Here is a 25,943-nt window from a genome sequence, read left to right as displayed (position 1 = left end):
GGGTAACAAACAATGCAGAAGTTGCAAAACTGGAGAAACAGAGATCAGCCTTATTGTGTACTATGAAATGCAAACCTCAGATGGTTCCTAGGATTTGGTTCACCAAAAGTCTTTCTCTAGCCTTAATTTGTAAGTCTGTAAAATTCATGGTTGACCTTGTCAATCCAGGAACTGTCCATGAATTCATTTTAGACAGTCTGTCAAGTGATTTGAGAGAGAGGACATCTCTATACAGGTGGATACTAATTCAAACTCTAGGGACAAAATGGACTTGGGTGACTTCTCTGGGACTGACTTCTGGTACCAACATCAGCAGCATGTTATCAGATGAGGTCTGACAAAACTCTTTATTTGGATAACATTGGTTTTTAATATGATGCAAAGCTGTTATTTCCATAGCTGACTTTGAGAAGTCATTCTGTTTCTCACTAGATGGTCACTGATTTTTATAACTTGATTTACATATTAGGAATCGAAGATTCTTGATTTAGGTTGCATATTGTGAATATATATGCATATATTATTGTATATTTCTACAGACTATACTAATCATATATACTTATAAAGTATTGCTTGGATAGTTATGTTAATTGCTGTAATTTTTTTTCAGAATCAATTTCTTCTTTGTGAAAAGAAACTTATAAATCACCATTCTACATTACAGTTTAATAGTAGATTACAGTATTGAACTAAAGTGTTTCACTTGTAAAATAAAATGAAGAAAATTAACAATATTTACACCATACTAAAAAGCTTAATGTTCATTGTCTTTTGTAAACATAAAAATTAAAACAAATAACAATAGTATATGAATTTTGTTTCTTTTTACAAACACAATTCTATTCATCTATGCTTTTCTGGTCTTTACAGAACTTGTCATTCCTTTTGTGGCAATTAGGTGGATTTAGCTGTTTTCCTAGTCTTTGTTTTAAATTGAACATGCTCGATAAATATAGAGTGCCTACAACTGCCAAACTTGGCAGGAGACACAAGGAAAATAGACATAATTTTGTCCTTAAATATTTAGACTTACAAAGAGATATAAAGCTCCAGGTTCAGAGTCATTTTCTAAATATTTCCATGCATATTCTAATTTGCATCACTTACTAACATTTTAAGACAGAGAAACTGCTTTAGATAAATATAAGTTACATATAAAACTGAGACCCAGGGACTGAGACTTGTTAAAGTAGCAGGGACAGTAAATGAAGGACATGGATCTGAAACGTGATTCTCTGTCATTCTAGCACTCTCAACTACATTCAAGACAGGGAACGGTGAGTACCATGTAAGAAGAAAGTGCTAAAGGAGTTTGGGAGGTCATATAATAACAGATCTAAAATTTTCCCCAGTGGAGTATACATAAGTCTCTATTTCTTCTTGGAATCTTTGTTGAGTACTTTGACCTCATTATTCTAGTTATTTCTCTAAAAAGATCTCAGTTTTGTAGGTTTGCCTTCATTTCTTTGACCTGCATTTCCATCACATTCTCTCATTTTCAGCCCCTTTTCCTCTGCATTCTTGGAAAGCTGTTTCTGCTACATGGGCACATCACTTACTCAGTTTTCTGAGGAATTAATTTTGCTCTTTGATGGCTCCAAGGTATGTGGATCACATTTTACAGCCCATTGTTCCTATTTCAGAGAGGCTGTCTTTTCTTGATTCCTTGAGAAAACAAAGCAGCAGTTTTCTAAATTTTCTTCCATGTCTATGTAACATGTTTTTTTAGAGCATACCCTTCTCCGAGTTTTTAAATTTTAAAAACTTAAAAAACAAAGTCTCAGTTGTGGTGGGAGTTAGCTAATCTCACCTAATTTCTTCATCTGAACAATGAGGTTGATAATAGTCCTCACCTCATAGTGTTGTCATGGGATATAAATGAGTTCATACATCTAAAGTATGCAGAAGCCAGTCCAGCTAGGAGGCAGAAACCATGAAGTAGGCTGTACTGGGGAAGTTTAATGTAAAAAAGTATTAACTATGATAAGAGAGTAGTTATATGATATAAGGAAACTGCGTGGTTCCCCTGGGCTGAGAGAGGCAGGAAGGATGAACTTGGAAAGGGTGGAGAGATGTGGTTCAGTCACTGAGTAGCTGACTGGAGCTTCTGGGCCAGCAATGGGCCACCCTCTGAACATGAGCTGCTGCCAGCAGCCTGTGGCTTGAGCTGCAGTGGTGTGTGGGCATCTGCAGCGGGGGCAGTGCTGACAGCATGTGGGCTCTGGGGTCCATGGTTTCTGTGCTGAAGGGGCTATGGGAAGGCTCTGGCCAGGCCAAGGCTGCAAGCCACAGAGGTCCCAGTTTGGGACCTGTGGCTGCAGCAGCCTCTGCTCAGTGAACTGCCTCCTGTACCACTGACCCCAGTCTCTGTGGGAAAGGGCAGGAGATTCAGGTCCTTGGGCAATACTCTGCTAGTCTCTCTACAGACAAAGCTGAACATATGTTCACTGAAAAGGAGAAAGACTCAAAGGAATTCTATGGTTTATCACATAAAGTACTGAACAGGTGATTCCTAAAGAGATGATATATTGATAACTGGCCTGAAACTTAAAACTGTGCCTGCTTCACAGCAAATATGCCATTTCTGGGGACAGTATATTACTACCATCTTTCTTTATTTAATTATCTTTGAAGAAGGAAACAGCTGTCCAGTCTGGTGTGGGCCAAGAGACCAGTTATATTGAATGTCTTTAGCTCTTCTCAGTTTTAATTTGGGAGCTAGCAGATTCTCTCTCCCATACATAGAATCAGTGTTCAGGTTGATATAAACAACCTTTAGTCCAATATTTGTCTTTATAGGCATTTATCTAGTGGGATCTTCTCTATGCTTACAGCTGGTTTCCCTGATTATCATAGACTGATGCAATAGGTAAGGAGTTGCAGGGGGCTTTTGGTAAAAAATCAAAGACACCGCTCCGTAACACATTCTGCTCCCAGAGTCCATGCCTTCTTGGCCCTGCCCACAGTAATCCCAAGATGTAATTCTCACATCTTTTCCTATGCCGATCACTGCTAGTTCATATCATAGGAGTGGCAGTCTCTACGGGAATCTGGGGTCAGGGAAAGAGGTCATCAGTCTGCCTAAAGCAGAAAATTCATTCTGGAGCAGTCAGGGCATAGCAGTATGATTTTCTAGTCAGTGCAATGTGGAAGATGGAGCCTTTTCCTACCTTCTTTATGACATTGTATTTGTTCTTCTGTATTAGATGGTGGGGTGTGAAGAGTTCAGGAATGTATTTCTCAGCCAATTGACATCTGTTCCACAGCTGGTAGGATATCCCAACAGACTCTTTCATTTCCAGATTTGCAATTAGTTTTTGTTTATGTATCATTTCAAATAGTTTACTGGGAAATTGGGAAAAAGAATATTAGGGGCTCCTAACATGCCATCTTATTAAACTGTGAATCTACAATTTGGCATCTCTCTGTCTTTTTCAGAGCAATAGTAATAATAATAATAATAATAATAATAATAATAATAATAATAATAATAATAATAAATAATTTATAGGTACCATTTAATAAGTACTTGCCACACACTTCTCATTTGCCTTTAATAAAATACTATGAGTATTCTCTTCATTTCATAAGCAAGGAACCAAAGCTTTGCACATTTTTAAAAATTAACCCAAAGTCCTACAGTTAATTGCCAGAATTCAAATTCAAGTTAATGCAACTACAAAGTCTATCCTCTATGTTTACCTACTATATTATTTTACATTTTAATTCCATAAATTTTTGTTTTGTGTTTGCTAGGAATAGTGTGTAAGCTTTGTTGAATAATCACCCCAAAACCTCCCCTAGGGCCTCTGCAGGGAATGTGGCCCTGCATGTTATCATGGTTTTGGTTTTGACCTAGAGAAACTGGTTTCAGAGAAACATGGTGTCCAGAACTGTAAGAATAACTTGTTTTTGTTTTAAGCCACAAAGTTTGTGGGAATATGTTACAGCAGCCACAGGAAACCAGTACAGGATCTAGAATGTCTGCTCTGAACTGTTGGTGGTTCCAAGTGTCAAAAAAAAAAAATTCAGACCCAACATAGGGTCACTTCTTCTGGGCCAAGTCATCCAACCGGCCTCAGTACCTTACCTAATGGCAGTTTCAAAGTCTCCCACAAATGCAGGCCATCAGGAATGTTCCAGTCAGCATGGATAAGATAATATTACATGTACCCACTCTGTCCCCAAAGAAAGCTGAGGCCATCCACCTACTGTCTGGCTCCTCTCTCACACACATGGCATTGGGATGTGGAGGGCATGAGTCTTTACACATGACTTGAGCCCATGCCAGGCTACTGGGTCTAACTCCTTCTCTGCATGCATTCCCTGCTGTGGAAAAGTATGTAAGGTCTCCAGATGAAGGGGCTTTGGAGCAGTCTCTCAGGGCACGCTGATGGGCTGGTCTCAGGCCACGGTCCTCCACAAGACTTTGAATAAATACTATCTTTCTTACATATAACAGTTGTGTTGGTTTTTAGTTGTTGATGCAGGTACTTCCTGGCTTAGGGACAGAGAGAGTAGTAGAGTATCTGCTCTGGGTGTGTATGGCTCATTAGCCTCCTACACTCCATCTAATTGCCAGTCCAGAGAGACCTTACAGACCAGTGACTCAAACTTCCCATCTAGTGTATCAACCTCCCCTTCAACATTCTCTTCAAATGCTGCTCAGGCTTCTGCTTAAACATTTTCTTCCAGTGACAGGGACTTCACTACTTTGCAGGGTGTGGAAATCATGGTTCGATGAACACCATGGTTCGATGAACATGGTTTGATGAATATCTAATGGAAACATTTCCCTCATGTTTAATGTTGGTCTGCCTCCCTGTAGCTTCCATGTATAGGTGTAGTAATATGTCCTGGGGCATCAGAGGATATGTCTATTCCAAGTTCCTTAGAATGCTTGAGGTTTGGTTTTTTTCCATCAGCCGAATCACACTACTGACTCAATTAATTCACAGTCAACTAAAAATGCTAAGATTTTTTTCATGATTGCTGTTGTTAAACACATCTCCCTTCTTAAGTTTTGGCAAAGTTAGCCTTTTAAACCCAAATATATTTTACATGTGCTCCTATGAAATTGGATTATGATAGACTTGGTCTACTGTTCCAGTTTATCGAGGTTTCTTAGATCCTGGTTCAGTCATGTCATGCACCTCACGGCGGTTTCATGATGCACACACCTAAATCAGCATGCCATAGATGTCAATGTCTAAGTCTTTAAAAAGCATTAATTATATTGGGTCACAGGGGTCCTAGCAACATGATGTTAGAAACCCTTTCCCACTAATTACAAACCCACCCAAGCATGGTATCGCCATGCTGTCCGTAAGGACATCATGAGAACCTTCACCAAATGTCTTGCAAAAATCCAAATAATGTATTATGTGAATGATTTTCTTTTTACCCATCTATGCAGTTTACATTTAAAGTACAATTATTTGAATTTTCTTATATATTACATTGCTTTATAAAATTTGTCTTTTATAGATATTCAAGGAATCCAGAAGTCTAGTAAGCTTGTCAGTAAAGAAAATGAGTGAGCAAATTCCTGAAAGTTCACCTTTGTTCAGAATTAAAATATCTAGTAGCTTTCTGAAAGTAGAAAAATCCATGAATAATGAGGACTGACTGTAAATCAAGTGAATACACTGTTTAAAAAATGCATTCTATGCATTCTATCTCTCTATCCCTCTATTCATCTAATCTCTATACCTATATATTTTTTCACAATGACATGGAAGGCTAGATTTAAATTTAGAATTCTCAGATTCCTTGGAGTTTTCTCCAGGAGTGTGGCAGGAAAAGAATCTATTCAGCTTGATGGTCTAGAAGAGAAGTGCACAGGATTGGGTCCCCCACCCCATGACTCCCTGATTCTTGGGGAGCAGCATAGCAGAGGAGGGAGGTTTATGAGTGGTGCTAATTACCTAGTCATTAGAGTAATTTATTTTCTCAATTTTTTAAATTAAGGTATCATTAATACACAATCTTATAAGGTTTCACATGAGCAACATTGGGGTTACTATATTCACCCTTATTATCAAGTAACCCCCACATACCCCCTTGCAGTCACTGTCCATCAGAGTAGTAAGATGCTACAGAGTCACTGCCTTCCCTGTGCCTCCCCTACATTCTGTGTGCTGAACATAATACCTCTTAATCCCCTTCTCTCTCCCTCCCCACTCGCCTTCCCCATCTCCTCCCCCTTTGGTAACCTCTAGTCACTTCTTGGAGTCTGTGAGTCTGCTGCTGTTTTGTTCCTTCAGTTTTGCTTTGTTGTTATACTTCACAAATGAGTAAAATCATTTCATACTTGTCTTTCTCTGCCTGGCTCATTTCACTGAGCATAATACCCTCTAGCTCCATCCATGTTGTTGCAAATAGTCGGATTTGTTTTCTTCTTAAGGCTGAATTGTGTATATGTACCATATCCTCTTTATCCATTCATCTATTGATGGACACTTACCGATGAACACTTTCAACTCTTCTGAATTTACTGAGGTTCTTTTTGTGGGCTAGTATATGATCTAGTCTTGAAAATGTTCCATGTGCACTTAAGAAGAATGTGTATCCTGCTGCTTTTGGGTGTAGAGTTCTGTAGATGTCTGTTAGGTCCACCTGTTCTAATGTGTTGTTCAGTGCCTCTGTGTCCTTACTTATTTTCTGTCTGGTTGATCTGTCCTTTGGAGTGAGTGGTATGTTGAAGTCTCCTAAAATGAATGCATTGCATTCTATTTCCCCTCTTAATTCCGTTAGTATTTGTTTCACATATGTTGGTGCTCCTGTGTTGGGTGCATAGGTATTTGTAATGGTTACATCCTCTTGTTGGACTGAGCCCTTTTTCATTATGTAATGTTCTTCTTTGTCTCTTGTTACTTCCTTTGTTTTGAAGTCTATTTTGTCTGATACAAGTACTGCAACTCCTGCTTTTTTCTCCCTATTATTTGCAATGAAATATCTTTTTCCATCCCTTCACTTTCAGTCTGTGTATCTTTGGGTTTGAAGTGAGTCTCTTGTAGGCAGCATATAGATGGGTCTTGTTTTTTCATCCATTCAGTAAATCTGTGTCTTTTGATTGGTGCGTTCAGTCCCTTTACATTAAGGTGATTATTGGTAGATATGTACTTACTGCCATTGCAGGCTTTAGAATCGTGATTACCAAAGGTTCAAAGGTAGCTTCTTTACAATCTAACAGTCTAACTTAAGTAACTTAGTACACTATTTCAAATACAATCTAGAGGTTCTTTTTTTTCTCCCTTCTTTTTCTTCCTCCTCCATTCTTTATATATTAGGTATCATATTCTGTGCTCTTTGTGTTTCCTTTGACTGACTTTGTGGGTAGCTGATTTAATTTTGCATTTGCTTAGTAATTAACTGTTCTACCTTCTTTACTGTGGCTTTATTTTTTCTGGTAATGGCTATTTAGCCTTAGGAGCACTTCCATCTATAGCAGTTCCTCCAAAATACACTGTAGAGATGGTTTGTGGGAGGTAAATTCCCTCAACTTTTGCTTACCTGGTAATTGTTTAATCTCTCCTTCAAATTTAAATGATAATCTTACTGGGTAGAGTATTCTTGCTTCAAAGCCCTTCTGCTTCATTGCGTTAAATATATCATGCCATTCTCTTCTGGCCTGTAAGGTTTCTGCTGAGAAGTCTGGTGATAGCCTGATGGGTTTTCTTTTGTAAGTGATCTTTTTTCTCTCTCTGGCTCTTTTTAATACTCTGGCCTTGTCCTTGATCTTTGCCATTTTAATTATGATATGTCTTGGTGTTGTCTTCCTTGGGTCCCTTGTGTTGGGAGATCTGTGCACCTCCATGGCCTGAGAGATTATTTCCTTCCCCAGATTGGGGAAGTTTTCAGCAATTACCTCCTCAAAGAGACTTTCTACCCTTTTCTCTCTCTTCTGATACCCCTATAATGCAAATATTGCTTTGTTTGGATTTGTCACACTTCTCTTAATATTCTTTCATTCCTAGAGATACTTTTTTCTCTGTGCCTCAGCTTCTTTGTATCCATGTTCCCTAGTTTCTATTTCATTTATCATCTCTTCTACTTCATCTAATCTGCTTTTAAATCCCTCCTTTGTATGTTTCATTTTGGATACTATATTTTTCAAAGTTTCTGTCTCTTTCTTGATTTCTTCCCTGAGGTCTTGAATATTTTTCCATAGTTCCATAAATATGCTTATGATTTTTATTTTGAAATCTTTATCAGTAAGATTGGTGATTTCAGTTTCACTTGGCCTTCTTCATGGTGTTTGTGGGATTTTGGGTTGTTTTGCCATTTCGTATTTGTAATGAATAATACAGAATAATAACTTTGTATAGGCAATGCCCTTTAATGCCCAGAAGCTCTACTCTCTGGAGCTGCTCAGCACCTGGAGTGATGGTGGGGGTTTCAGGTGAGTGGCGCTGGTGCCTGCCAGGAGGAAGGAGCTCTTTCCTGCATCTGGCTGCAGTGCCTGCCTCCACTTCCAGAGACAGAGGGCCTAGTGGGCAAGGAGGAGCCTCTGTATTATGACTCTGTAGCTGCCACAGGCAGGGCCACTCTCTGCCCAGCCTGGTGCAATGGTGGGGGTAGCAGGTTTGTGAACTGTTGCTAGCTAGGAGGAAGGAGTAGCAGGCTGTGTATCACGGTGGAGCACCTCAGCCAGAGTCGCCAGCCAGGGGGATAGAGTGCCTGAACCTCCTGAAAGTTCCCAACCTGCTGTGTTGAGTGCGCTGGGACAACTTTGTCCTGAGCAGCAAGCTCTGTATAATCCTTGCCCCTTTAGCACCCTTTTCACTGTTGGGAAGTTTTTTAAAGTGCCCACCTTTCTTTTGTCCCAGAGCGGCCAGTTGTGGGTACCCATTCTCCACAAGTGGCTAGAATCTCAGTCTCTTCAAGCATTCTGCCTGTCTTTGCTTTCCAACCACACTAATCACCAGAGCATCATGTAATGTAGGTTTGTACTCCCAGAGTAGATCTCCAGGGCTGAGTGTTCAGCAGTTCTAGGCCTCCATGACCCACAGCCCCCCACCCCTGCCATCTCTATTTCTCTTCCTCTATCTGGTGAGCTGGGGTTGGGGGAGGGTTTGGGTCCTGCTCAATAGTGGCTTTGCTACTTTACCCTTTTCCATGAGGTCTTCTCTTTTCCCCAGATGTAGGCAGTCTGCCTCTGTCTTCTTTATGGTCGCTTTTCAGGATTAGTTGTATTTGCTTTATTTTCATATTATATATGGTTTTGGGAGGAGGTTTCTGTCTCACTTCTCATGCAGCCATCTTTAAGCCCTCTCCCTATTTTCTCAATTTTAGAGAGGTATTATCCCCAAAATATTACCAAGATTTTTATGAAATAAATTATGCTGTTACTATTATTTTCTCACTAACAGGTACCTCATTTCACCCAATGCTCTCAGAAAGGCTTAGGACAATAGAACTACTTAACAAAAAAATTTTTTTTGAGAGGGCATCTCTCATATTTATTGATCAAATGGTTGTTAACAACAATAAAATTCTGTATAGGGGGGTCAATGCTCAATGCACAATCATTAATCCATCTCAAGCCTAATTCTCATCAGTCTCCAATCTTCTGAAGCATAATGAACAAGTTCTTACATGGTGAACGAATTCTTACATACTGAATAAATTCTTACCTGGTGAACAGTACAAGGGCATTCATCACAGAAATTTTCGGTTTTGATCACGCATTGTGAATTATAAACAATCAGGTCAAATATGAATATTTGTTTGATTTTTATACTTGATTTATATGTGGATACCACATTTCTCCCTTTATTATTATTATTATTATTATTATTATTATTATTATTATTTTAAATAAAATGCTGAAGTGGTAGGTAGATGCAAGATAAAGGTAGAAAACATAGTTTAGTGTTGTAAGAGAGCAATTGTAGATGATCAGGTGTGTGCCTGTAGACTATGTGTTCATCAAAGCCAGACAAGGGACTTAAAACATCCACGGATGCAGATTTCTCTCAAAACAGGGGGGGTGAGGTTCTAAGCCTCACCACTGTTGATGCCCAATTTCTCACCTGATGGCCCCCCTGCGACTGTGCCTGTCTTAGGTTGTTCCTCCCTTGAGGAATCTTACCCGTCTCTGACTAACCAGTCATCTTCCAGGGCCATACAGGGAGATGTAAAGTTGGTAAGTGAGAGAGAAGCCATATTGTTTGAAAAGGTAAGCTTTTTACTTCTTTGCAGATTTATGCCCTGTGGCTTCTATGCCCAGCACTTGTCTTGAGGTATCTTTACCACCTGGAGGAATTATGATGCTCGGTAAATTCGATATGAGGCACGAATTCTATTTAAGGGTTGTAATTAGGAAGGAAGAAGAAAAGCTATAGAGGTAGCATATGGACGAAAACATGGGAGGATTGATTATTTCTTTGCCATATCTTCTTGTAGAGTACCTTAAGCATGTATAGGTTTTAAACTACTAACTAACTTGTGCACACATATTAACATAATAGGAATACGGTGACATAAACTAAGCAAATCTATAATTACCAGCCATCTCCAGTGAAGCCAAGAAAACCAGTTAGGCACCCTAGGCATTTGTGAGAATTTGTCTATGATATGATGGATATTGTCCAACTGTACTTGAACAGTCTGAGAGAAATCAGACAAATTAAAGCAACCCATTTCTGGGATCTGTTCACATCCCATATGTTCTTTTAACCGTAGATAGTCTATAGTCATAAGATTTTGGAACGCTACAACTTGCACCCCTCCCAACTCCTGGTTGAGTTCCAACAGTACAGATCCAGTCAAATTTGTTGTCTCACTGTATGCACATGGCAGCCTAGACATCTCCCTCCTCATTCCAGTGGCAAGTCCAGGAAACGGTGGGATGGATGCAGCCACAACTGCACCATCGCCCAGATCCCTGTGGAGGCTTTTTGATGTTCATCCCCCGGCACGAGTCCTCCAGAGAGTGCTGATGCCAGAAGATCCTCCTCATATCATATCTTAGTTCATTTTCTGGGTATCCAAGCTAGGCCTTGATCTTCTGCATAGAAACAAACAGACCCTTTGCCCACACTTTGACATGCCCTCTATACCACTGTGTAGAACTCATTGGAGGTGAGCACACAGGAACTGCTTTTTTTATTTTATTATTTTTTTTATTTTTATTAAGAGAAAGGGATATTATCAGAAAAGAGTACCTCCATAGCCGATCATCTGACACCCTTTAAGTGATAAAATTAAGGATATTTAAAGCATGCGTTAATCTTTGATTTACCAATAGTTTATCCTATCAAGGAGTAATCCCCCTTTTCTTTCTTTTTTTCTTTCTATCCTTTATTTTCCTTTTCTTTAATTTAATTTTATTTTTTTTAATCTTTAATCTACACTTAGATGAAGAATACTATGTTCACTATGCTCTCCCCTATATCAAGTCCCCCCTAAAAACCACATTACGGTCACTGTCTATCAGCATAGCAAAATGTTGTAGAATCACTACTTGTCCTCTCTGAGTTGTACAGCCCTCCCTCCCCTTGCTCCCTCCCCCCACTATGCATGATAATCTTAATACCCCCTTTTTTCTCCCCCCCCTTATCCCTCCCTGCCCACACATCCCCCCCCCCAGTTCCTTTCCCTTTGGTACCTGTTAGTCCATTTTGGGGTTCTGTAATTCCGCTGCTGTCTTGTTCCTTCAGGTTTTCCTTTGTTCTTATACTCCTCAGCTGAGTGAAATCACTTGGTATTTCTCTTTCTCTGCTTGGCTTATTTCACTGAGCATAATACTCTCCAGCTCCATCCATGTTGCTGCAAATGGTAGGATTTTCCCTCTTCTTATGGCTGAGTAGTATTCCATTGCGTATATGTACCACATCTTCTTTATCCATTCATCTACTGATGGACACTTAGGTTACTTCCAATTCTTGGCTATTGTAAATAGCACTGCAATAAACATAGGGGTGCATCTGTCTTTCTCAAACTTGATTGCTGCGTTCTTAGGGTAAATTCCTAGGAGTGGAATTCCTGGGTCAAATGGTAGGTCTGTTTTGAGCATTTTGATGAATCTCCATACTGCTTTCCACAATGGTCGAACTAATTTACATTCCCATCAGCAGTGTAGGAGGATTCCCCTTTCTCCACAGCCTCGCCAACATTTGTTGTTGTTTGTCTTTTGGATGACAGCTATCCTTACTGGTGTGAGGTGATACCTCATTGTAGTTATAATTTGCATTTCTCTGATAATTAGCGATGTGGAGCATCTTTTCATGTGTCTATTGGCCATCTGTATTTCCTTTTTAGAGAATTGTCTGTTCAGTTCCTCTGCCCATTTTTTAACTGGGTTATTTGTTTTTTTTGTTGTTGAGGTGTGTGAGCTCTTTATATATTCTGGACGTCAAGCCTTTATCGGATCTGTCATTTTCAAATATATTCTCCCATACTGTAGGGTTCCTTTTTGTTCTATTGATGGTGTCTTTCACTGTACAGAAGCTTTTCAGCTTAATGTAGTCCCACTTGCTCATTTTTCCTGTTGTTTTCCTTGCCCGGGGAGATATGTTCAAGAAGAGATCACTCATGTTTATGTCTAAGAGGTTTTTGCCTATGTTTTTTTCCAAGAGTTTAATGGTTTCATGACTTACATTCAGGTCTTTGATCCATTTTGAGTTTACCTTTGTATATCGGGCTAGACAATGGTCCAGTTTCATTCTCCCACATGTAGCTGTCCAGTTTTGCCAGCACCATCTGTTGAAGAGACTGTTATTTTGCCATTGTATGTCCATGGCTCCTTTATCAAATATTAATTGACCATATATGTTTGGTTTAATTTCTGGAGTCTCTAATCTGTTCCACTGGTCTGTGGCTCTGTTCTTGTGCCAGTACCAAATTGTCTTGATTACTATGGCTTTGTAGTAGAGCTTGAAGTTGGGGAGTGAGATCCCCCCTACTTTATTCTTCTTTTTCAGGAATGCTTTGGCTATTCGGGGTCTTTGGTGTTTCCATATGAAGTTTTGAATTATTTTTTCCAGTTCTTTGAACAATGTTGCTGGTAATTTGATAGGGATTGCATCAAATCTGTATATTGCTTTGGGCAGGATGGCCATTTTGACGATATTAATTCTTCCTAGCCATGAGCATGGGATGAGTTTCCAATTGTTAGTGTCCCCTTTAATTTCTCTTAAGAGTGACTTGTAGTTTTCAGGGTATAGGTCTTTCACTTCTTTGGTTAGGTTTATTCCTAGGTATTTTATTCTTTTTGATGCAATTGTGAATGGAATTGTTTTCCTGATTTCTCTTTCTATTGGTTCATTGTTAGTGTATAGGAAAGCTACAGATTTCTGTGTGTTAATTTTGTATCCTGCAACTTTGCTGTATTCCGATATCAGTTCTAGTAGTTTTGGAGTGGAGTCTTTAGGGTTTTTTATGTACAGTATCATATCATCTGCAAATAGTGACAGTTTAACTTCTTCTTTACCAATCTGGATTCCTTGTATTTCTTTGTTTTGTCTGATTGCCATGGCTAGGACCTCCAGTACTATGTTAAATAACAGTGGGGAGAGTGGGCATCCTTGTCTGGTTCCCAATCTCAAAGGAAATGCTTTCAGCTTCTCGCTGTTCAGTATAATGCTGGCTGTGGGTTTATCATATATGGCCTTTATTATGTTAAGGTACTTGCCCTCTATTCCCATTTTGCTGAGAGTTTTTATCATGAATGGATGTTGAATTTTGTCAAATGCTTTTTCAGCATCTATGGAGATGATCATGTGGTTTTTGTCTTTCTTTTTGTTGATGTGGTGGATGATGTTGATGGATTTTCGAATGTTGTACCATCCTTGCATCCCTTGGATGAATCCCACTTGGTCATGGTGTATGATCCTTTTGATATACTGTTGAATTCTGTTTGCTAATATTTTATTGAGTATTTTTGCGTCTATATTCATCAGGGATATTGGTCTGTAATTTTCTTTTTTTGTGGGGTCTTTGCCTGGTTTTGGTATTAGGGTGATGTTGGCTTCATAGAATGAGTTTGGGAGTATTCCCTCTTCTTCTATTTTTTGGAACACTTTAAGGAGAATGGGTATTATGTCTTCTCTGTGTGTCTGATAAAATTCCGAGGTAAATCCGTCCGGCCACGGGGTTTTGTTCTTGGGTAGTTTTTTGATTACCGTTTCAGTATCTTTGCTCGTAAGTGGTTTGTTTAACTTTTGTGTTTCTTCCTTGGTCAGTCTTGGGAGGTTGTATTTTTCTAGGAAGTTGTCCATTTCTTCTAGGTTTTCCAGCTTGTTGGCATATAGGTTTTCATAGTAGTCTTTAATAATTCTTTGTATTTCTGTGGAGTCTGTCATGATTATTCCTTTCTCATTTCTCATGCTGTTGATTCGTGTTGATTCTCTTTTTCTCTTAATAAGTTTGGCTAGAGGCTTATCTATTTTATTTTCTCAAAGAACCAGCTCTTGGTTTAATTGATTTTTGCTATTGTTTTATTCTTCTGAATTTTCTTTATTTCTTCTCTGATCTTTATTATGTCCCTCCTTCTGCTGACTATAGGCCTCATTTGTTCTTCTTTTTCCAGTTTCCATAATTGTGATGTTAGACTATTCATTTGGGATTGTTCTTCTTTCTTCAAGTGTGCCTGGATCGCTATATACTTTCCTCTTCAGAGTGCTTTTGCTGCATCCCACAGAAGTTGGGGCTTTGTGTTTTTGTTGTCATTTGTTTCTATATATTCCTTGATCTCTACTTTGATTTGTTCATTGATCCATTGATTATTTAGTAGCATGTTGTTAAGCATCCATGTGTTTGTGAGCATTTTTGTTTTCTTTGTAGAATTTATTTCTAGTTTTATACCTTTGTGATCTGAAAAATTGGTTGGTAGAATTTCAATATTTTGGAATTTACTGAGGCTCTTTTTGTGAGCTAGTATGTGGTGCATTCTGGAGAATGTTCCATGTGCACTTGAGAAGAATGTATATCCTGTTGCTTTTGGATGTAGAGTTCTATAGGTGTCTATTAGGTCCATCTGTTCTATTGTGTTGTTCAGTGACTGTGTGTCTTTACTTATTTTCTGCCCGGTGGATCTATCGTTTGGGATGAGTGGTGTGTTGAAGTCTCCTAAGATGAATGCATTGCAGTTTATTTCCCTCTTTAGTTCTGTTAGTATTTGTTTCACAAATGCTGGTGCTCCTGTGTTGGATGCATATATATTTAGAATGGTTATATCCTCTTGTTGGACTGAGCCCTTTATCATTATGTAGTGTCCTTCTTTATCTCTTGTTACTTTATTTGTTTTGAAGTCTATTTTGTCTGATATTAGTACTGCAACCCCTGCTTTCTTCTCACTGTTGTTTGCCTGAAATATGTTTTTCCATCCCTTGACTTTTAGTCTCTACCTGTCTTTGGGCTTGAGATGAGTTTCTTGTAAGCCGCATATAGATGGGTCTTGCTCTTTTATCCATTCTATTACTCTGTGTCTTTTGATTGGTGCATTAAGTCCATTTACATTTAGGGTGACTATTGAGAGATATGTACTTATTGCCATTGCAGGCTTTCAATTCGTGGTTACCAAAGGTTCAAGGTTAGCTTCTTTAGTATCTTACTGCCTAACTTAGCTCGCTTATTGAGCTGTTATATACTCTGTCTGGAGATTCTTTTCTTCTCTCCCGTCTTATTCCTCCTCGTCCATTCTTCATATGTTGTGTGTTTTGTTCTGTGCTCTTTTTAGGAGTGCTCCCATCTAGAGCCGTCCTTGTAAAATGCCCTGTAGAGGTGGTTTGTGGGAAGCAAATTCCCTCAGCTTTTGTTTATTTGGGAATTGTTTAATACCGCCATCATATTAAAATGATAGTCGTGCTGGATATAGTATCCTTGGTTCAAGGCTTTTCTGTTTCATTGCATTAAATATATCATGGCATTCTCTTCTGGCCTGTAGGGCTTCTGTCGAAAAGTCTGATGTTAGCCTGATGGGTTTTCCTTTATAGGTGACCTTTTTCCTCTCTAGCTGCCTTTAAAACTCTTTCCTTGTCCTTGATCCTTGCCATTTTAATTATTATATGTCTTGGCGTTGTCCTCCTTGGATCCTTTCTGTTGGGGGTTCTGTGTATTTCTGTGGTCTGTTCGATTATTTTTTCCCCCAGTTTGGGGAAGTTTTCAGCAATTATTTCTTCAAAGAGACTTTCTATCCCTTTTCCTCTTTCTTCTTCTTCTGGTACCCCTGTAATACGAATATTATTCCTTTTTGATTGGTCACATAATTCTCTTAGTGTTGTTTCATTCTTGGAGATCCTTTTATCTCTCTCTATGTCAGCTTCTATACATTCCTGTTCTCTGGCTTCTATCCCTTCAATGGCCTCTTGCATCTTATCCATTCTGCTTGTAAATCCTTCCAGGGTTTGTTTCACTTCTGTGATCTCCTTCCTGACATCTGTGATCTCCCTCCAGACTTCATCCCATTGCTCTTGCATTTTTCTCTGCATCTCTGTCAGCATGTTCATGATTTTTATTTTGAATTATTTTTCAGGAAGAGTGGTTAGGTCTGTCTCCTTCTCAGGTGTTGTCTCTGTGATCTTTGTCTGCCTGTAGTTTTGCCTTTTTATGGTGATAGAGATAGTTTGCAGAGCTGGTACGCATGACAGCTAGGAGAGCTTTCCTTCTTGTTGGTTTGTGGCCTTCCTCTCCTGGGAGAGTAGCGCCCTCTAGTGGCTTATGCTTGGCAACTGTGCGCAGACAGGGCTTCAGCTGCCTGCCCGGTTGTTTTGGAGTTTATCTCCGCTGTTGCTGTGGCTGTGGCCTGGCTGGGGCTGCTCCTCCAAAATGGTGGAGCCCCGTTGGAGGTGGAGTGGCCAGGAGACTATTTATCTCCATAAGGGGCCTCTGTGCTCCCTGTTGCCCAGGGGGTTAGAGTGCCCAGAGTTCCCCAGATTCCGTGCCTCTGGTCTAAGTGTCCTGTCCTGCCCCTTTAAGACTTCCAAAAAGCACTCTCCAAACCAAAACAACAACAGCAACAACGAAAGAGAAAAGAAAAAAAAGGGAAATACATGTGATTTCCTTTGTCCTCAGGTGCCGGTCTCAGGCACCCGCTCACCGGTCTTGCTGCCTTGTTTCCCTAGTATTGGTATCCCTGTCCCCTTAAGGCTTCCAAAAAGCACTCACCAAAAAAAAAGGGAAAAACACATGATTTTCTTTTTCCTCAGGCACCAGTTTCAGGCACCCGCTCACCGGTCTTGCTGCCCTGTTTCCCTAGTATTGGGGTCCCTCTCCCTTTAAGGCTTCCAAAAAGCACTCACCCAAAAAAAAACCTCTCCCATTTCTTTGTTCTCCAGCATCAGCTTCAGGCACCCGCTCACCGGTGTTGCCACCCTGTTTCCCTAGTGTCCAGGACCCCACGCATGCACTGTGTCTGTGCTGTGGTCCGGAATCCTGGGGCTGGGTGTTCAGCAGTCCTGGTCTCTCTTTCCCTCCATGCTGACTCCTCTCCACCCGCCAGGGGCTGGGGGGAGGGGTGCTTGGGTCCCGCCAGGCTGGGGCTTGTATCTTAACCCCTTGTGAGGCACTGGGTTCTTGCAGGTGTGGATGTGGTCTGGATGTTGTCCTGTGTCCTCTGGTCTCTATTTTAGGAAGAGTTGTCTTTGTTATATTTTCATAGATATATGTGGTTTTTGGAGGAGATTTCCACTGCTCTACTCATGCTGCCATCCTGGCTCCGCCCCCCAACAAAAATTTTATACACCTTTGCCAGTATTTTTTGAAAACTTAGTATTTTCATGCCTTTCAATACATTTTTCTGTCAAAACCATGAATCTGTGGATTTAGCTCACTGAATTTATGCAAAATGTCTGCTACATAATTAGCATTGCCAAATCAATTCGCCAAATCAGACTGACCTGATTGTAAAATCTGAGTTCATTTTCAATTCAAATAAGTTCATTAATAAACATTTCAAAAACTATCACAGAAAGCACTAGACGTTATGAATGCATTTTTAAAAATGGATTAATAAAACCAATCAAGGTGAGATTAAATAATGTAGATTTAGTTTATTCATTTTAAGTTATGTAAATAAGAATAAACCTATATACCATTTCTCATTACTTAAGTTTTAATAATGCAATGTAATATATATTTAAAATATACATATTTATGTAGGAAGAGATGTGAATAAAAACACATTCTTTGGTATTGAAAACTGGTTATTGGCTTTTGCTATCAAGTAAGAATCATAGAAACCACTTCGGAAATAACTCTATTGTCATATATTTTATGATCAAAATATCTCTAGGTATTTAATGGGAGAGAAAAGTATATAAAGCTAAAATAATCTATTTGGTCCAGCATCTAGGAAGTAATATATATTTTTGATAGTAGATAGAAAATATTACATATATTATGAAATGATATGGAGATTGAATGTGCTTAGTGCTTAAATCATACTTTATGATATAATTAGATAAAATGTTTTAACTTACTGTATAACAGAATGAATTTAAAAGAAATCACATAATATTTAATCCTCTGGTTTAATCTGGTGTATTTTGAAGAATCTGGAGGTCTAGAAAATATTCCAGTTCCATTTAAAAGAATCAGTGTCACCAGTTCTGCTACACAGTTGAAAGGTGCTTTTAATTCTTAGATAATGAAGTCTGGTAGGAATGAATATTGTGAATGGTTGAAAAATATTTATTACATTTTAATACATTAAAAAAGGCCTATTTCATAACCAATATCTTTCCTGATCCTCTTTGTTTTGCATTTATTTGACTCTCCATTAGGAGCAAAGAATTCTTTGACATTGGTTGGAGTATAGAAGAGATGAGAGCATTAAGGGAAAGTCCTCATCAATCCACTGTCCCCCTTGTACTATCATCTGATTTCAGGATATCCCAAAAGCTGCTATTTCTAGCACCACTCTTCCCTCCTAACAGAAATAAAGACAAAGAATGGGAAGCCTTACAATGTGTTTAGAGATGCTTAACTAATCATTAAAAGAGGTGCCTCATCCCTTTTTTCCCCATTGACTCTGGTGTTTTTGTAGGCTTTCACACCTGGAAAGTACTATAGTGGTATTCCAGACAGGAGAGGGCTTGTCTTTCTCTTGTAAAGTGGGTGAGAGATTTTGAAAGAGGGGTTAGCAAAGGAAAATCTTCATGATGTTAGTGAAGGAGTTTTATGAACTTCTGGATCTATAAACAGATTTCTTTAAAACTGTCTCTGCCCTCAACACATCTGAAACTCTGTACTTCCTGGAGAATATTGTACCTTGGTTTGAAGACTATTGCTTTGCCTGCAGTGCAAAAGGTAGTGATAAAGTGAAGACACAGATTAAACACAGTTTTGATTTAGTTTAGATTAGTAGAATCCACAGGACTTGGTAATAAACTGAATTGGGGTAGGAGATAAAAGGAAAGGGTCAAGGAAGACTCCACAGCAGAGATGCTGTTTGTTGAGACTGGAGAATAGGACCCTATAGTTTGACTTCATTGTTTATCTTATTTTGTTTCATTAGGCAATTGAGTTATGACTCAGCATTTTGGCTAATTTTATTGGAGATGATTATTTAGCACATAACCATTTCCTCACCCTCAACACTCAAATCCTCTTAACAAAGTATGTCAAAGTCTCATATTCACACTCTAATTTTATTGGGACATGCTGAATGATTATATATTCAAACTTATTATTATTTAAGGTGGGAAGTTTCTTTCTTTAACATTAAACACAGTCTTAGATACAGTAGACCCCTGCAAATCTCTTACTGTTCCTCTTCTGTGGTCGCTACCAAGTAATATAGAGAATTAAGGAAACCTCTGCCTCTTGCATGTTTAGTTCAATGGCTGGCACGCAGTAAGTGCTCAATAAAGTTGCTGAGTGGGTGAATATAGGGAATCCACTTACTAAATTTCTTATAAGGCATTTAAACGGAAACGAGATGTTTTCACACACACAATTATTTCTTACACCCATTTGATTACATTTCCAATGTACTCTTTTACTAATCACTGAGGCTTTTTAATAAGTTTATGCAAACAGATTGTGGAAGTCTTAGAGGCAAGTTACCGGTTTCAGTGGTTCCCAGGGTCACCTGTGGCGCACTCTTTCCCCACCCTAGGCCACACCCAGGCAGTAGAAAGGCTACACGGAGGCCTTTAGCGCCACAGAGCTTATCTGCCTTCAGGGCACATTTCTCAGCCACACCGTGTGCCCCACCTCAGCCAGTGTCACAACGGCCTTCCTTGGGGCGAGGCGTCGCTGGGTAGGCTCGACGAAGCCCTGAGCTACCTCCTCAGTGAGGCTCAGTACCCCTCCCCCCCGGCATGTACCGCACCCACTCCGCTCCCAGTATCCCTCCTGCAGGCCTCGGGGCTGCAGCTTTCCGTTAGGCCACAAGGGGGTGGGCACCATCCGATGTGCTCCAGGGTGGTCCTTGACTGGCGCTCACCTGCGTGTGTGGCTGGACCATCGCCTCTCCACCTGGAGAAGGGCCCAGGCGGCCATTAGGCTGCAGCTCTGTGTTAGGGGCGGGAACTCTGCGACTCCAACCGGAGGGAAGGTGCGAAGGGATGGGTCAGGAGGGGCTGGGGTGCAGAGCAAGGAGGGAAGTGGGGGGTTTAGGGTGGCTTGGCTGTGGGCAGGGCGGTGAGTGGAGGGCCGCGTGCATGGGCGCGACTCGCGATCCCCCTTGAGCGCTGGCTGCGCCCTCAGGAGTCACCAAATCTCTCTGCCTTCCTAGTGTGGGTTTTGGTGACACCTTACTAGGACAGGTGAGCTCTCTTCTAATCCTAGATTAATGAGAGTTATTATTTTTCTTTTTCTTTTTTCTTTTTTACAGTCATAAGTGAGCAATGAACTCTTGGAAAAACTTTTTCATCATTTATTGTGTAATTTATCCATCCACATATATGTATACACACAGCACAAATACAGATGACTATGTAAGGAGATGTAGATACGCACAACTTTTTAGTTCGTATTTCAAACTGTAGTAAGGACATTCCTAGATAAGGTACTTGCATTCATGGAATAAACACTACAGTGAAAGTATCTATCTCACATATGTACATCGGCACACATTATTGGATAATATTTGCTAATTTATGAGAGTAAATGATCATTTAAGGCATTAATTAAACTTAGGATATTAAAATATCACTTAGGATATTTGCATTTATGTTGTTATATATGTTATTGTCCATAATTTTTTGGTAATTATTCTCATCTGGTTGGGGAAACATGGCTATTTTCGTTTCAAGAAATGAGTCTGATAGCTTTTCTTCTTTGTTTCTGATAGGACTTTGTAGTACATTATAAGGATTTTTTTGATATTTGCATGTAAAACTCTTTTGACCTGATAGCTTTAACTTTTTGGGATAACCGTCTTTTGAATACTTTTTATATTTTTCATTAGCTTTTTATTTTATCAATCTTGTTATTTGTTTTATATTATAGTAATTTCTCCTCTAAGCTTGTTGTTCATTTTCTAGCTTCTTTATTGAACACATTTATTTTCAATCCTTAAAATACTAAATGCAATGAGTACTCTTCTCAATTTTAAGTTTTAAGTTTTAAGCACTGCTATAGCTGAATTCACCAAGTTTGAATATGTGATATTTTAATTGTTGAATGGTTTTAACTAGAGAGTAGTTTCCATTTTTATTTTCTTCTTAATCCATGATTTAAGAATGCTATTTCAAGTCCTCAAACAGAGGTATTCTAAAGCGTATTTTTATTGTTGACTTGTAGCTTATTTGCACTATTTGGAAAATGTGGTCCACATGATACTGATTCTTTGAATTTGTGAAGTCTTTTGCTACCTAGGATGTGTCAAGTTTCATAAATGCTTTATGTGATTTGAAAAGAACGTGAATTCTTTAGTATGTACATGCATCTTTTAGGTCAAACCTATTAATTGTGAGGGTCAAATACTTTCATATACTTGCTACTTTTTAGTTAATTTGATTGAGGTAGGTAAAAATTTTCTGTAATTGTGTTAGGTTTTTGCTTTATATATTTTGAGGTAATGTTAAGTATATAAAAGTTACATGTTGTAGCTTCTCAGTGGATTGTCCCTTCTATTATTCAGTCCAAGTTTCTCCTTATTAATGCTTTTCCCTTAAATTCCATTCTGTATGATAGAATATTACTACATCAGTTTTCTTTTGGTTAGCATTGGTACAGTGTAGTGTTTTCTATTTTTTTTTATTGTGGTAAATAAGCATCATGTAAAATTTATCATTTTAAACCATTTTAAAAGTTATAGTTCAGTGGCCTTAAGTACATTCATATTGTTGTGTAAACATCAGTACCATCTATCTTTAGAACTTTTCATCATCCCAAATTAAAATTCTGTACCCCTTAATCATGAACTCCCCATTACTTCCCTCCCTCTAGCTCCTGGTAACCACTATTCTGCTTTCTGTCTCCATGAATTTGACCATTCTATGAACCTTATACAAGTGGACTCATACAATATTTGTCCTTTGTTTTTGGCTTCTTTTTACTAAGGTGATGTCTTCAAAGTTCATGTTGTAGCATGTGCCAGAATATCATTCCTTTTTAAGGCTGAATTAATATTCCATTGTATGTATGTACCGCATTGTCCATTCATCTATTGATAGATATTGGGATTGTTTCTATCTTTTGCCTATTGTGAATAATGCTGCTGTGAACATTGTGTTAAATATCTGTTTGAATCCTTGTTTTCAGTTCTCTTGGGTATACACCTATAAGTAGATTGATGGATCATATGGTAATTCCATGTTTAATTTTTTTGAGGAACCACCACACTGTTTTCCATAGAACCCACACCATTTTACATATCTGCCAGCTCCATTTATTTTTAACATTTTAATATGGTTTTGTTATATGAATGTGTTTGCATATAAAGCTGGATTGTCCAATTTGATTGTCCAATCTGTATTTTAAGAAACGAGATAAATCCATTTGTACTACTGCAATTACTGAAAAAACAAGGTCAAATAACATTTTCTTTTTTTTGTTTTTTCTATACCATTCTCCGCTGCCTTCTGTTGGATTGATACAGTTTTTTATATCATCTGTACTCCTCCCAATTATTATTTATTGTCTACTCTGGGCCCCATAGATTATGTTTATGTTATTTCAGTATGTACCCTTAACATATATTTGCCTGTAAGTTTTTCTGACAGTCAGTACTTTTTCAGTATTGCTGTGCATCTCTTGACCATGCAAGGATCTTAACACACTAAACCCACTGAACTTCTTCCCACTTAGTCCTGTTATTATCTTAGTATTGTAGTTTAATATTTAAAATGCAATAGTTCATTATGTTGATGGACAATAAGTAATTCGAAAGTTTTTTGGGGGTAATTTTTTCTGGTACAGTTTTCTTGTAAAAAGCCACTTTTTTAATAGTATTTTTTAAACATAGTTTATATACAAATAACTCTTTTCTGATGGCTAAGGGTGTGGATTCTGGATTCAGACTTCTTTTTGAACTCTGTCCTACCACTTATTTTGTGCCTTAATGTTCCTATGTAAAGTGGTTGTAATACTGGTTTGCCCATGTAAAGTGGGTATAAGACTAGTGCCTAATGCAGAAAGGTTTTATGAGGATTTAACAAGTGAATATGTATAACTGTATGTATTCTGGAGTTACCACAAATTTAGTGACTTAAAGAAACCCAAATTTATTATTCTACCATTCTGGAAGTCAAAAGTCTAAAATTTGTGTGCTGCATTCCTTTTGGAGGCTCTAGAGGAGAATCCATTCCCTTACCTTTTCCACCTTCTGTATGTTGCCTTCATCCCTTGGCTGGTAACCACTTCTCTTTAAAGCTGGTAGTATTGCATCCTCTCTCCTGTGACTTCTGCTTCCATCCTTAGAGCTTCTTTCTTTGACTCTGATCCTACTGTGTACCTCTTATATGGATCCTTGTGATTATGTTGGGCCCACTGATAATTCAGGAAACTCCCCATATTGAAATCTTTAATTTAGCCATATCTGCAATATCTGTCTGTGGATAAAATGAAGGTTCCTGTAGTCAGAATTCTCACCTGGCCCTAGTTGGCTAGCTCACTACACATGTGGGCAATATATTGTTATTGACTCTATATAAAGAGCTCCACCCAGTACTTTGGCCGACACGGTGGCATGGCTGCAAGGCTGCAGGAGAGCAGAGACTGGAGTGGTGGCAGCACCAAGGACAGAGGCCCAGAGGATGGCTGTGTGGGCAGAGAGGTCCAGAGGCAGAGACCAGCTTGCTTCATGCAGACTTGCTCTGAGTTGGTGGGATTCTAGTGATTGACCTGCCACTGTGGGAATAAAGTTGGGTATAACCCTTTCACCCTAAGAACGTTCTACTGTCATTTCTTTGTCACATTGAATCTATAGTGAACTTGCCGGGGGCTGAAACCCATTGGCAAGACACCCTCTTACCATTTTAGATAACAGATTCACAGGTTCTGGGGATTAAGATATTGGGTCCTGCCCTCAGTTCCTGACATAAGTCTCCCAACCCATTGACATTTCCTAGGTGAAAGGAGTTTCTTTTGTTTTAATGAGGTGACTCTGGGTGGGTTTCTGGGTGGCTTCTGGATAGGCACTGATCACCAGAAAGACTAAACCATGATTGGAAGCTTAGAATTTTCAACCTGACTCCCCATTCTCTGGAGAGAGAAGAGGGCTCATGTGAACAAAATGAGAGTTCTATGGTCAGGATTCACACCTGGCCCTGGTTGACTAGCACACTGCACACCTGTGGGCAATACATTGCTGTTGACTCTATATAAAGAGCTTCATCCAGTGCTCTGGGTGTGACATGGTGGCAGGGCTGCAAGGCTGCAGGAGAGCAGAGCAGAGGCTGGAGTGGTGGCAGCACCAAGGACAGAGGCCCAGAGGACAGCTGTGTGCATGACTGTGCAGAGAGGCCCAGAGGACAGTTGTGTAGACAGAGGGGCCCAGAGGATGGCTGTGTGGGCAGAGAGGCCCAGAGGCAGAGACTGGCTTGCTGCATGCAGACTCACTCTTGAGTGAATGGGACTTTAGTGATGGGTCTGCCACCTGGAAATAAAGTTGGGTATAACCCTTTCACCCCAAGAAAGTTTTGCTGTCAATTTCTTTGGTCACATTGAATCCATAGAGAACTTGCCCCGGGCTGAAACCCATTGGCAAGACAATTGGTGTAGTTGACAGAATTCATTGTTGACCAAGGAAAAAGACAGGCTGCCTTTATTGGAAGGGTGCTTCAGTGGGCTGCCCCTGTGAGTGGGAAGACAATGGATTGTCCCCCAATGGGTATGTGGTCTGAGGTGGCTTGCCTTCTAGAGGACTGGACCTCACCCCAGGATTGGAGGCAAGTGGAGGTGACACCTGAGGCAGTAGGGGTGGCCCTTAGTATAGTAAGAAGATCCTTTAAGAAGCAGAGTGCCTGTGAAGCAGCAGGACTGTGGTTTGACTGCTTCTCACAGTATCAAAAAGGTCTACAGAAGAAACCCAAGAAATGGCAGCATGAGAACACGAGCTGCAAACTTCTGTGGATTCCCTGAAGGAGGAAATGTCATTAATGCAAAAGGAGGCAGCACAAGAATGCCGGCAGCAAGGTGCCATTGGAGAGGTAAACAGTTCTTTACAGAATGAGATGGCAGCACTGCCAGGTGTTCTGAAGGAGGAAGAGGCCATCAAGAAAAAAGAGGAACTCCTGAGAGAAGCACAGGCAAGGGTGGCATAAGAATGTCAGCTGTGAAGCATTGAGGTGAAGGTAAGAGAGCTTCTGAAGACTGAGCTGGCATTGTTGCGAGGCACTGTAGCAGAGGAAGCACTTGGGGGAGTTGAGAGAAAGGTGCCATCAGCCCCAGAAATGGAGGAGCTGGGGAAGGATGAAGGGGTGGTGCCAGAGGCACTGGCCCCTCCTGTAATGAAAACATGCCCAGTGGTTGTAAAGAAAATAAAGACCCAGCAGCCAAAAGTTCCCCAAGGAGAGGAGCAGCCCCCTCCCCAGGTGGTGGAGCAC

The sequence above is a fragment of the Manis javanica genome, chromosome 11, assembly GCF_040802235.1.
Source record: "Manis javanica isolate MJ-LG chromosome 11, MJ_LKY, whole genome shotgun sequence".
NCBI lineage: Eukaryota > Metazoa > Chordata > Mammalia > Pholidota > Manidae > Manis > Manis javanica.
The sequence above is the reverse complement of the archived record's forward strand: the minus strand, read 5'-3'. Positions refer to the sequence as shown.